We start from the raw sequence: 10984 nt of genomic DNA on the forward strand, positions 1-10984 counted from the left end.
GAGCTAACATCTGAGAACAGGTACCGCTAGACTGGAGTGATCACTGGCAGAGAACTAGGCTCATGCCAGGAAGAATCTTGGAGCTTCCACGAGGATGTGCTATAAGATACACTGGCCCTAAAGCAGGATGGATTTCCCCAATCCATCGTTTTGAGCATGACCTACTAGGCAGTAAGCAACTGTAAGACACAAGGGCAGGGAAATGTGTCTTTGTCATCTCTGTATCTTCAGTCTCTGGTACTAGTCATAAAGTAGGTGCCCTGAATGCTTTTGAGTAAATTAATTCATTAATGTGGGAAAATACTTAAAGTAGAACTTCAAGCACTTAAATGCCCAGAAGAGTCTGGGGTCTCAGGGGCCAAAGCTGAGTGCAGGAGAAGGTAGGTTGACCCTCAACACTGGGGTTTAAAGGAAGGGGATCTAGAAGCTATGTCCCCTGCAAAAGGGTCAATAACAGGGACATAGAGGGAAATGGGGAGGGTTAGGAGCAACCCCAAGGCCACTGTGTGAGGAGGGGGGCCTTCCTGCAGTGTGTAAGGGAGCCAGGGGGCAGGAAAGGAGCTGCAAGGGGTAAGGGGTGCTTGCATGGCCAAGAAAAGGCCAGAGTTCTGGAAGAAATGCTAGGTGCCATCACAGTGGATTATATATATAGTGGTAGATAGAATACTAAGTGCTCACAGGGAGACAGTCCCTATTTGAATCAATGACAAGCTGTGTGTCATCGTTCTTTAAATCAAGAGAAGACATTCTATCTGTCGGGGGCTGTAAATCACAAGTGAGATGATGGACCAGGAAGAGGCAGGGAGAGGTTGCCTGGGTTGTTTTCAAATGAGATCAACTTTGCTAAATGATTCAGGATAAAGTAACAAGTGCTCAAGGGAAAGAAACTGAGATCATCAAAGGGGAGCATAACTAACTCCAAGCAATTTTTCCTTTTTTTCCTCAGACTAATTTTGTGTAAAAATGGTATAACTACAGTCAGGGGTAGCTTTCCAATGTTGATGAGCTGGGCTTTTTGACGGGATGGGGACTTTTTCATCAAAGGGGAGGAGAAAGCAAAGTCATAGCAGAGAGGCCACCAGGCCTTGGCCACCAGCAGTATCACATGTCCATGCCAGCCCCTCAGCCAAACACTCCCTGGAACACCAGGGCCAAAGCTTGGGTTGATGGGTCCTTTTGTTTTGGTGGAAAGAGCAAGAAGTTTTAGTTTTTTCTTTTTAGATTTTTCTTATCAACTTTTTATCAATAAAGTGCTTCAGGCTCGTTGTAAAGCAAATGTTGATATGTAGACCCGTCCTTAAACATATATCGGAGGTGAATTTGTTTGTTTCCTAAAAATAAGATCATCTACATATATCACTTTGAGTCTTACATTTTCCACTTAACAATACTTCGAGAACATTCCTCCAGTTCAATGCCTACAGATCTAATTCTTTTAAACAGCTGCATCACAGTCCATTGTGTGAATGGGCATACTTTATTCCATTGTTTCCAATTTATGAATTTTCAAATTACTTTCTGATGGTTTTTGTTTGTTTATTTGTTTGATTTTTTTGTTTGTTTGTTTGTTTGTTTGTTTTAAGCTGAGCCATCCTGCTACCTGTTGGCAGCTCAGTGGCTGCTCAGCTCGGGCTGGACTCGAACAGCTATTGCTCAGAGCTCAAGCTCTTGAGTGAGCTCTTAACCAACTGAGCCACTCGGCCGGCCCTTATTTGTTTGATTTTTGTTTTGGCCACTACATACATCACTATGTCACACATCTTTGTAGATATATCCTCAGAAATGGGTCTTATATTTCTGAAGGAAACATGCACAAAAATGGAATTGCTTGGAAATGGGGATGTGTTCTTTTAAAAATAAATATTACCAAATTACTTTCCAAATTAGAAATCTACCTGCCCAAATGCAAAATAGGAAAATGTCAGCCTTCCCACATTTTCACCAGGAATTTTTTTTTTATTGTGACAGTTGCTGTTTTCTAAAGAATATGCATTCAGAGAAGCATAAGAAAGTGGGTTACCTCTTGACCTCAGCCCTCATCACATCAGATTCCCATGTCATTATACATTTTTCCAAACCCATAGAATGTACAGCACCAAGAGTGAACCCTAATGTAAACTATGGACTATGGGTGATTGTGATGTGTCAGTGTAGTTTCATCCATTTTAACAAATATACCACTCTGGTGGGGGATGATGATAATGGGGAAGGCTGTGCCTGTGTGGGAACAAGGGGTGTATGGAAAAACCTCTGTACCTCTCCCTCATTTTTGCTGTGAACCTAAAGCTGCCCTAAAAAAAGAATGTCTCAAAAAAAAAAAAGAGCAATTCAAGTACACATGTTGTGGTGGACACTGTGATACACCCCCCCAGATCCTTCTTGAGGACTGAAGGATCTCTTCCCTCCGCTACTGGAAGCGGCACAGAGGACAGATGTCAGCAGTCAGATGATCAAGAATTGCCTCAGCTAAATGAAGAGTCCCTTCCACAAGGCCGCGTCACATTCCTGATTGATACACAGGTATAAATACCCAGCTCCGGACAGTTCTGAAGGGTCATCCATCTTTAGAACTGCCCCCAGGGTCACTGTTGCCGTTTCCCTTGGGACTCCATCACAGCTAGACTTGTCCTTCTGCTGAATCCTGCTCCTTTCCAAGGACATTCCTAGTAAATGTCCCATGTGCTGGCCTCTGTCTCAGAGTCTGCTTCCCCCAGAAAGGAATCATCCATTTCACAAGAAATAGCCACACACAATATTCATTCAGAGTTTCTTTCTCACTTGCAGAGTTCAAAACATAAAGTTCTTTTCAGGCTAGCAGACTGATTTCCCTATTTGATGCCTCCCACAGATGAGAAACCCACATGTTATACCTCTCTATGTATACACAAGTATACAGAGGGTGCCAAAAAATGCATACACATTTTAAGAAAGGAAAAAACTATTAAAATTGTAATAATAAATACCAATAACAAAAGATGAATTCAAGTCACATTTGACTTTTGCAATTACAAGAGGTGCTCAAACGGGGTTACCACCAGTGTCCAGACACTTCTGATTATGGCGAACTACTGCTTGAGCAACGTTGACCAAAGTGTCCACTTGTATACACTATTTTGGTATTTGTTAGATGGTAATTATACCTTCCCAAGGATTGTGTTGCTTATCATTACTGTAAACGAAAGCTGGAAGAAGTAGATAATTCACCAGAACTCTTTTCAGTTTTTGTTCATCATTAAGTAAAAATTGGTTATCGCTTTGTTCTTTTGATTGGCATTTCCTCAACTTGTGAGGTTGAGAATGTTCACAGGTGTTTATTAGCCAGGCTGTTTCCTCTTCTGTGAGTTGTCTATTCATATACTTTTGCCCATTTTTCTTTTTGTTTCTCCTGTCTTTTTCATAACAATTGGTAATACATTTTTGGATATATGTTGTTTTAGCTTGTTTTATGGTGACTCATCACTTTTAAAGGTAATACTTTATGTGCTGGTTTTGAGGAGGGGTTATTTTAGTTTGGGATTTAAAACTCCATATGTACAAAAGCATATAAGGAAGACAGTAACTGTCTTAGTCCATTTGGGCTGCTATAACAAAAATACCACAGACTAGGTGGCTTATAAACAACAGAAATTTAGTTCTGGATGAGAAGTTCAAGATTAAGGCACCAGCAGATTTCCTAGACAGCTTTTCTGCTTCCTAGACAGCTTTTCGCTGTATCCTAACATGGCCAAAGAGGCAACGGGTCCCTCTGAGGTCCCTTTTATAAGGGCACTAATCCCTTTCACCAGGGCTTTATGGCCTAAGCACCTCCCAGAGGCCTCATCTCCAAATCCCATCACATTGAGGGTCAGGTTCCAACATATGGAATGGGGAGTAAATACAAACATTCAGCCTATAGCAGGCATTTAAAATTGCTCCACTTAGAGCCATCGATTTGAAATTTTCCACTTTCCCTTGCATTTTTTCCATGCCTAGTTGTCATAATTGAGGTAATCTTACATCAGATTTCATATATAGTTTTGAATTCTTTTTTTTAATATAATATTATACCTTAAGCATTTCCCCAGGTTGTTAAAAGCTTTAATAAACATCATTTCAATGGCTGCCTAATAGTTTAACAAATGAATAAGCCATCATTTGATGTAATCCTCCAAATTAGACATGTGGATCATTTTCAATCTCTCACTATTACAAATAATGCTATGATGAGCTTTCCATGCAGAAATATCTGTTTGTATTTCAGATTATTTCCTTAATACATTCTCAAGAGTGGAACTGAGTTAAAAGTAAAAACATTTAAAAACTCTTGTTATACACCTCAGTTTGTTTTTGAGGAGTCATTTAAAAACCAATGTTTTATATCTGAAGACAAATACAGTGGTCCCCTCTGATCTGTAGAAGATACGTCCCAAGATCCTTGGCGGATACCTGAAACCACAGATAGTACCAAGCCCTATATATACACTGTTTTTTCCTATACATACATACCTATGATAAAGTTTAATTTATAAATTAGGAACAGTAAGAAACTAATGACAACTAATAATAACATAGGACAGTTATAACAGTATACTGTAATAAAAGTTATGTGAATATGGTCTCTCTCAAAACATTGTATTGTACTGTATTCACCTTTTCACTTAAAGGAAGTACTTTATGGCTTCTCTCTGGCATATCTGAATTGCCAGCATCACTACTCCTGTGATTTGGGGTCATTATGAAATAAAATGAGGGTCACTGGAACACAAGCACTGTGATACTGCAGGAGTCGATCTTATAACCCAGATAGCTACTAAGTGACTGCCCGGCGGGGACCACATACAGCATGGATATGATATAGGAATGATTCACCTCTCGGGCAGGATGGAGCAGATGGTGAGAAATTTCATCATGCCACTCAGAGAGGCACACAATTTAAAATTGATGAATTGCTTATTTCTGGGATATTCCATTCAATATTTGCAGACCTAACTAAGATCACAGAAAGCAAAACTAAGGAAAAGGGGGGACTACTGTATTGCAGTGAAAACATCATACTCAAACTTAGTCCAAGCATTGGGTAGTTCCAGCCAGTTATCAGGGTATCGCCTTCAATTAAACATACATTCGTTACACCTACTGCTTATAAAAGACTCTTCTAGGCACTAGAGGGATGTGGATAACATTGACCGAGATCCTGCAGTCAAGGAGCAAAGGGTCTGGAAGAAAGATGAACAATAATTGATTAACTATAACATGAGAAGGAGTGAAACAAATCTTCAACAAACTATAAGTCAGTATGTGTGGGGGAGTGGAGAAACAGTGCAGTGGGTGAGATAAGTTGTCGTATTATGGTCTCAGAAACACCCTAGAGGGCACGGGCACCCTTTGTATAATCAATATTGGAAGTATATCAATGCCCACTCTAGGATTTGAAATGTGGTGTTAAGATTTTACATAATGACATAGGTTTAGAGTTTTTACAGCTTTGCTTTTATGATCTGCTGTTGGTTATCACTACTGTTGCTTTGATACCAGGTCCCTGGCATGCAGCTTCCATATTTCTCCTGTAGAGTTTCATCTTACAGTAGTAGCTTACTCTGCACTGTGGGCTTTACAACTACATTATGTCTTCAAGGCAAAGATCGCATTACTCGATAGTTTAGGTTAGGTCCTGCTTACCATCAGGAGGCTCTGGTGGGTGGAGAGAGATCCCCCAGGCTGGTTTCTAGCAGAGCATGCTTTTTCTACTTCTACTGCTCATAAGCTAAAGGGACGCCAGACATCATAACCCACCCAAATCACCTAAAGGGTATGGTGGGATAGCCCTGGATTCAGAAGTTCTGAATTTGACCTTGCCTTTCTTCACTTGGCAGCTGTCGGATCTGGACAACTTATTTCAACTTCTCACAGTTCTTTCTTCAACCATAAAGCAGAGCCAAGAGTGATCACGAGGAGACAAAAAGATAATGGATATGAAAGTACTTAAAAAGAGGGAAATCTCTTTGAAATATCAACATTTATTATGTTTTTAAAATTCGAAATAAAAGCTTTTGTAGTGCCTCCTCTCTGAACAAATTTTGATGTCTATGGGGGACGGGGAGCAAGGGGTGGTAGTGCATTGATTTATTCTTCATTAATTTTTTAAAAGTGTTTCTTAACGGGATGTGACAGTAGAGCTATCTTTCTGGCTTTGTTACATCACTAGAGAGGCAGACTTTGGCTAGCTAAGAACACCTTTTTGTGTGTGCCCGGTCTTTTGAAAGTTAAGAGGGGGATTCTCATAGAAGGATCGATGGGAAAGTGTCTTCAGCGTTTATAAGTCGATACCCAGCTCTACCCCATAATCGTGCAAGTCTCTGAACCCTCAGGAATTACCTTGCCCTTCATCATCTATGAAGGGGGCCCTTGGGAAGCAGATTCTAACACGACATGGGGTAAGGTGTGGGGGTGGAATTCAGCCAGGCTCCCAGACAAATGAAGCTCAAAGAATATTCTAGCAGGGACTTTTGGAGAAGAGCTTCTACTTCATGAGCCTATGAAGAAACCTGTTTTTTATCCCACTTCTGTTGGATGGAGAAAATATACTACTCCTTTAAGAGCCTACTGGCAAAGTAAGAGAAGCCTTACCCTGGGTATTTAGTTAGGTGCATCTGAAGGCCAACTCAAAGAAGCTGCACTTTCATTCAGAGATGCTCATGAAAGAGCGAGAAGTGACTAGACCACGCTCTCCCATGTATCTCTCCACGCGCTGGCCAGCCGACCATGTAACAAATCCTGGAGCGGAAGACTGAGGCATCCTTCCCCAGCCCCCAAATTTCCACTTTCACTTGCACCCCCACATGGACAGACAGTCCTTGTGTCAGGCTGACGAGGTGCTGCATGAAGCTGCTTCCCCTGCTACCTGCAAGAACCCCCCACCGCCCTCGGCAACACCCCAAGGCACCAGCCTTTTCAGGAGTGAAGCCCAGCTCCTCACCTCTGATGTCTCCCACTGACCCTCACCGCCCGTTGTGCAGTGTCATCCCAGCTCTGCTCTCCCCTCAGGCTTCCATCTCATCTGTTCCATAAGGATCTTCTTTCTACCTTCGGCTCTGAGATCTCCGTGCTGGCCTGAGTTTGAAAGAGGGTCTGGGAAATTCCCAGGACACCCTAAATATAGCTCAGTTCCTGTTCTGTGAATCCTCAGGCCCTGTCGGAAGCCTGCAGAGCCTTGCCTGCCCTCCCCACCCAGGACAAGTGGTGTTTTCAAAGCGGTTGCACATGGGGAGGGTTAGCGCAAGCTGAAAGGATGAGATCCCTGAATAGAAACCCTTGCTAAATGGAAAATAATAATCATAAGAGTAAGAGCTGCCATTTTCTGAGACACTTTCTTGTTTACTTGTGTGTCCACATCCATCACCTCCTTGAGCCAACACCGCTCGGTGAGGAAGGTAAGCAGGCGTGTTGGCTCCGCTTTACAGATGAGGAATAGAAAGCTGAGAGCAGTTTTAATAAGCGGCCACAGCAGAACGCAGAACTTGGGTGTTGTTGATATTTGAGGCCTCTTCAGCTTTGGCAATGGAGCACGAACGCTGGTGGGAGCAGGGAGATCTCATTAGTATTGGTGTCCATTTTGTGTTTAGATTAGTATTCACACCCATGTGGACACTCACTGGTGTCTGTACTTTACAAGGATAAATAGTGGGTGTACTAACAACTAGAAATTTCAGGGCTGTCATGTCTTGCCTTCTATTCTCCATAAAGACTGGAGATTATCTTGAGCAGCAATACCAAGTGTAAATGCTCCTGATTTCTGTTTAACTTGGGACAGGAATGAGATAACAGTGTACTCTCCTGGGGCTCTGAGAGAGGAGAAATCACACAAGTAACATTTTAGATAGCACCCAAATCCTGCACGTGGGGGAAGGGCTACAGAGAGGAAATTCTGCTGGAAATGAGGATGTTAGAGAGAATTCTGATAAACTTTATTGTTATAATAAGGGATTTGTCCTACAAAGATGAATCACCACTGAGGTCCTGGGGGCTTTTTTAAGTCTCAGGACACAGGACCTTGATTCCTCCCCTAGCCCAACACCACACACACACACACACACACACACACACACACACACACCACACCTCCCACACCCACACCATATTTACACCTCCCCACACACCCACCACACACACCCATACCCTATACACACACCACCCCACATATACATGCCCCACACACACACCACAAACACACCACACAGACCACACCCTACACAAATACATCCCCCACAAACACCACACACCCACAGCCATACACATACCACACACACACGACATACACACACACTAAACCCCCTACAGCACATACACACCCCCACACCCACCACACACACCCACACCCTACACACACGCCCCCCACACACACCACACACCATACACACACCACAAACACACTTACCACCCCCCCCACAAACACCACACTCACCCACGTCCGTACACACACCACACACACCACATACACACACACTCTGCACAAAGCCTCTGACAACCAGCCACCCGTATGTGGCTCTGTTGCTTCGAGTACTCTCGCAGAGCACAGTCAAGCTTGTTAACTTAGCCAGAGTGAGTTGGAGGCTTGTTCCACGGATGTCAGCCTCAGGATGATGGATGAGAGTTATGTTATTATTCATGGAGATTCTGCACCACCTCAGCACGCCTCTGTGACAGGAAACCAAAGCCTCAGGCTTCCCAAAGCATCAACACGCCCGCACTTTACGGCACCATTTAGCCTGTGGTTACATCCTAAGGTGCAGAGGCATTTTGTGGGTAACAAGGCCCAAGGTGCCTGAATCATTTTCAGTATCAAATGCCATTCCAGGAAGAGCCAGCAACTCATGTCCAATCCTCCTTTCATCTCTCTCGGCATAGCTGCATGGTAGGAGGACACAGTATGAGACTTCACATCTCTGGAACCTTCCACTACAGGAGGCAATACAAAGCCATGGGTTTCCTTTTTTCATGTTATTTCATGACATAAAAGAAAGCACCCACCCAGAGAGCTGGAGTCTGAAAAATATGCACATTCCGCTCCATTAGCATCCCTTTGATCTATCAGATAGCAGAGGGAGGCATGCTGAACTGCTGGTGGGGGCCACAGTCCTTGTTAGTTCATAATCTTCCCTCCTGCTTTGGGGGCAGTATTCTCACACCTGCCTGGAAATCAGGCAATCTCCTGGGCCAGTGAAATGTACAACTTCCTGAAGTACATGAAAGGTCAAGGTCAGGTATCAGAGGTAAACCTTTAACATGAGAAATGCAAGTTTCTTGTGCTCATATTTCTCACCACTGGAAAGAATGCTAGACTTTTGCCACTGAAAGATACCCGAGAGCTCATCTACCTTCATCATTCCACAGAGGAGGAAATTTAGGGATCAGTTTCTCCAAGTGTGATCCTCTGACCAGCTGCACCAAAGTCACCTGTGTGCAGTTTCCTCAGGCCCTTCCCCAGATTGGCTAAATCAAGATTTGCAGTGGAAAAGCCTAGGAATCTGCATTTTAAACAGGCTCTCCAGGAGATCATGTACCTATTAATGTTCTAGAAGTACAGCTGGTTCACACTGCTCTGAGATAATAATAATAACAACAACAACAATAATAACAATAACAATATTGAGGGGAGGGAAATCAGGGCAGCCCCAGAGACTCATCTCCTCCCCAGTTAGTTGCTTAGCAAGAGCTGGCTCAGCAGGTCTGAGCAAATTCCCTGTTCCCAGCCACAGAGCCCCTGAGGTGCCCCCTTTCTAACAAGGCCACTCACTCAACCAGGAAGCCCAGTGATCCACAGATGTCCCCTGCCCTTCTGTCCCTATAATGAGGCAAGGTCACTCTATCGGAGCGCTTTTCATGGTATGCACAGTCCTGCTAGGTCCAGCCCAAACGTGTCTTTTGTTTTATCCATTCCACAAACATCTATTAAAGGTCTCTGTGCCACGCACTGCGCTGGGTACCAGCGACATGATGATGAAAAAAATAGGCATGACACCCAAATGTGGGTCTCTGCATAGAAGAGGCTGAGAATTGCTCCTTTATCCTGAGGGTTGGCAATTAAGTGGGAAAAGCCTTCGGATTTGGCCAAAAGAATTCCTTCTTCCCAGATAAGAGGTGAAAAAGGAAAGAGCTTCTCTCTAGAGTGGCCCTGAAGGGGACACCAGGGAACATGATCTTACCGTGACCCCAAAAATGTATCTCTAGACCTTCTATGTCATGTCAGCCTCACATAGGAAATTGCATAAGGAATGGCTGATTGGTTTGGAAGCTCAGATGTGCCTGCTTTTCTGCTGACCTGCCAGCCATGGAGCAGCCATCTTGAGACAGTCTCTTGCCAACATCTTCTCCAGAGTTTAGGGCAGGTCCACCCAGGACTACACACCTGTATCAAGCCCTAAGCCTTCGGCAACCTCATGGCAACCCCTAACATACACGCGTATATGTACACACACACACACACACACACACACACACACACACACACACACTCACACACTCATCCAGGTGACCCAGAGCCCCCTGTTGCTGTGCCTACAAAAGACTCCTGCATAATCCTCCACCGTCCTCTCCCCCAGGCCCATGTCCATACTTCTGACCCAGTTGAATTACTTAGGTTTCTGCCAGGAGTGCCTGCTCTGGCAGTGTTCCCTGAGGAGTGGGTTCTATCAGTGCCCCTCTCTAGACTCTGGAGTCCTTGCTCCAAGCTTCTAACTGGGGCCTGTTCTTCAGGTGACTCTGGCCCCAGCTGCCTGCCTGGTCCCCACCGAGGCCCTGGTTAGTGGTGAGACCAAGGGCGTTGGAGTCAAGCAGGCCTGAACTACACTCTCAAGTCCACTACTTCCTCACTGCGTTTCCTTAGACAATGTCCTGAATCCATCTAAGTCCCAATTTCCACATCTGTAACATGAGAAAAATAAGACCTACCTTTCAGGTTGCATTGTGGACTAGAGATGACCTTCCTAAGCACTAAGTATTGGGTTGT

The sequence above is a fragment of the Hipposideros armiger genome, unplaced genomic scaffold (assembly GCF_001890085.2).
Source record: "Hipposideros armiger isolate ML-2016 unplaced genomic scaffold, ASM189008v1 scaffold_276, whole genome shotgun sequence".
Taxonomy (NCBI): domain Eukaryota; kingdom Metazoa; phylum Chordata; class Mammalia; order Chiroptera; family Hipposideridae; genus Hipposideros; species Hipposideros armiger.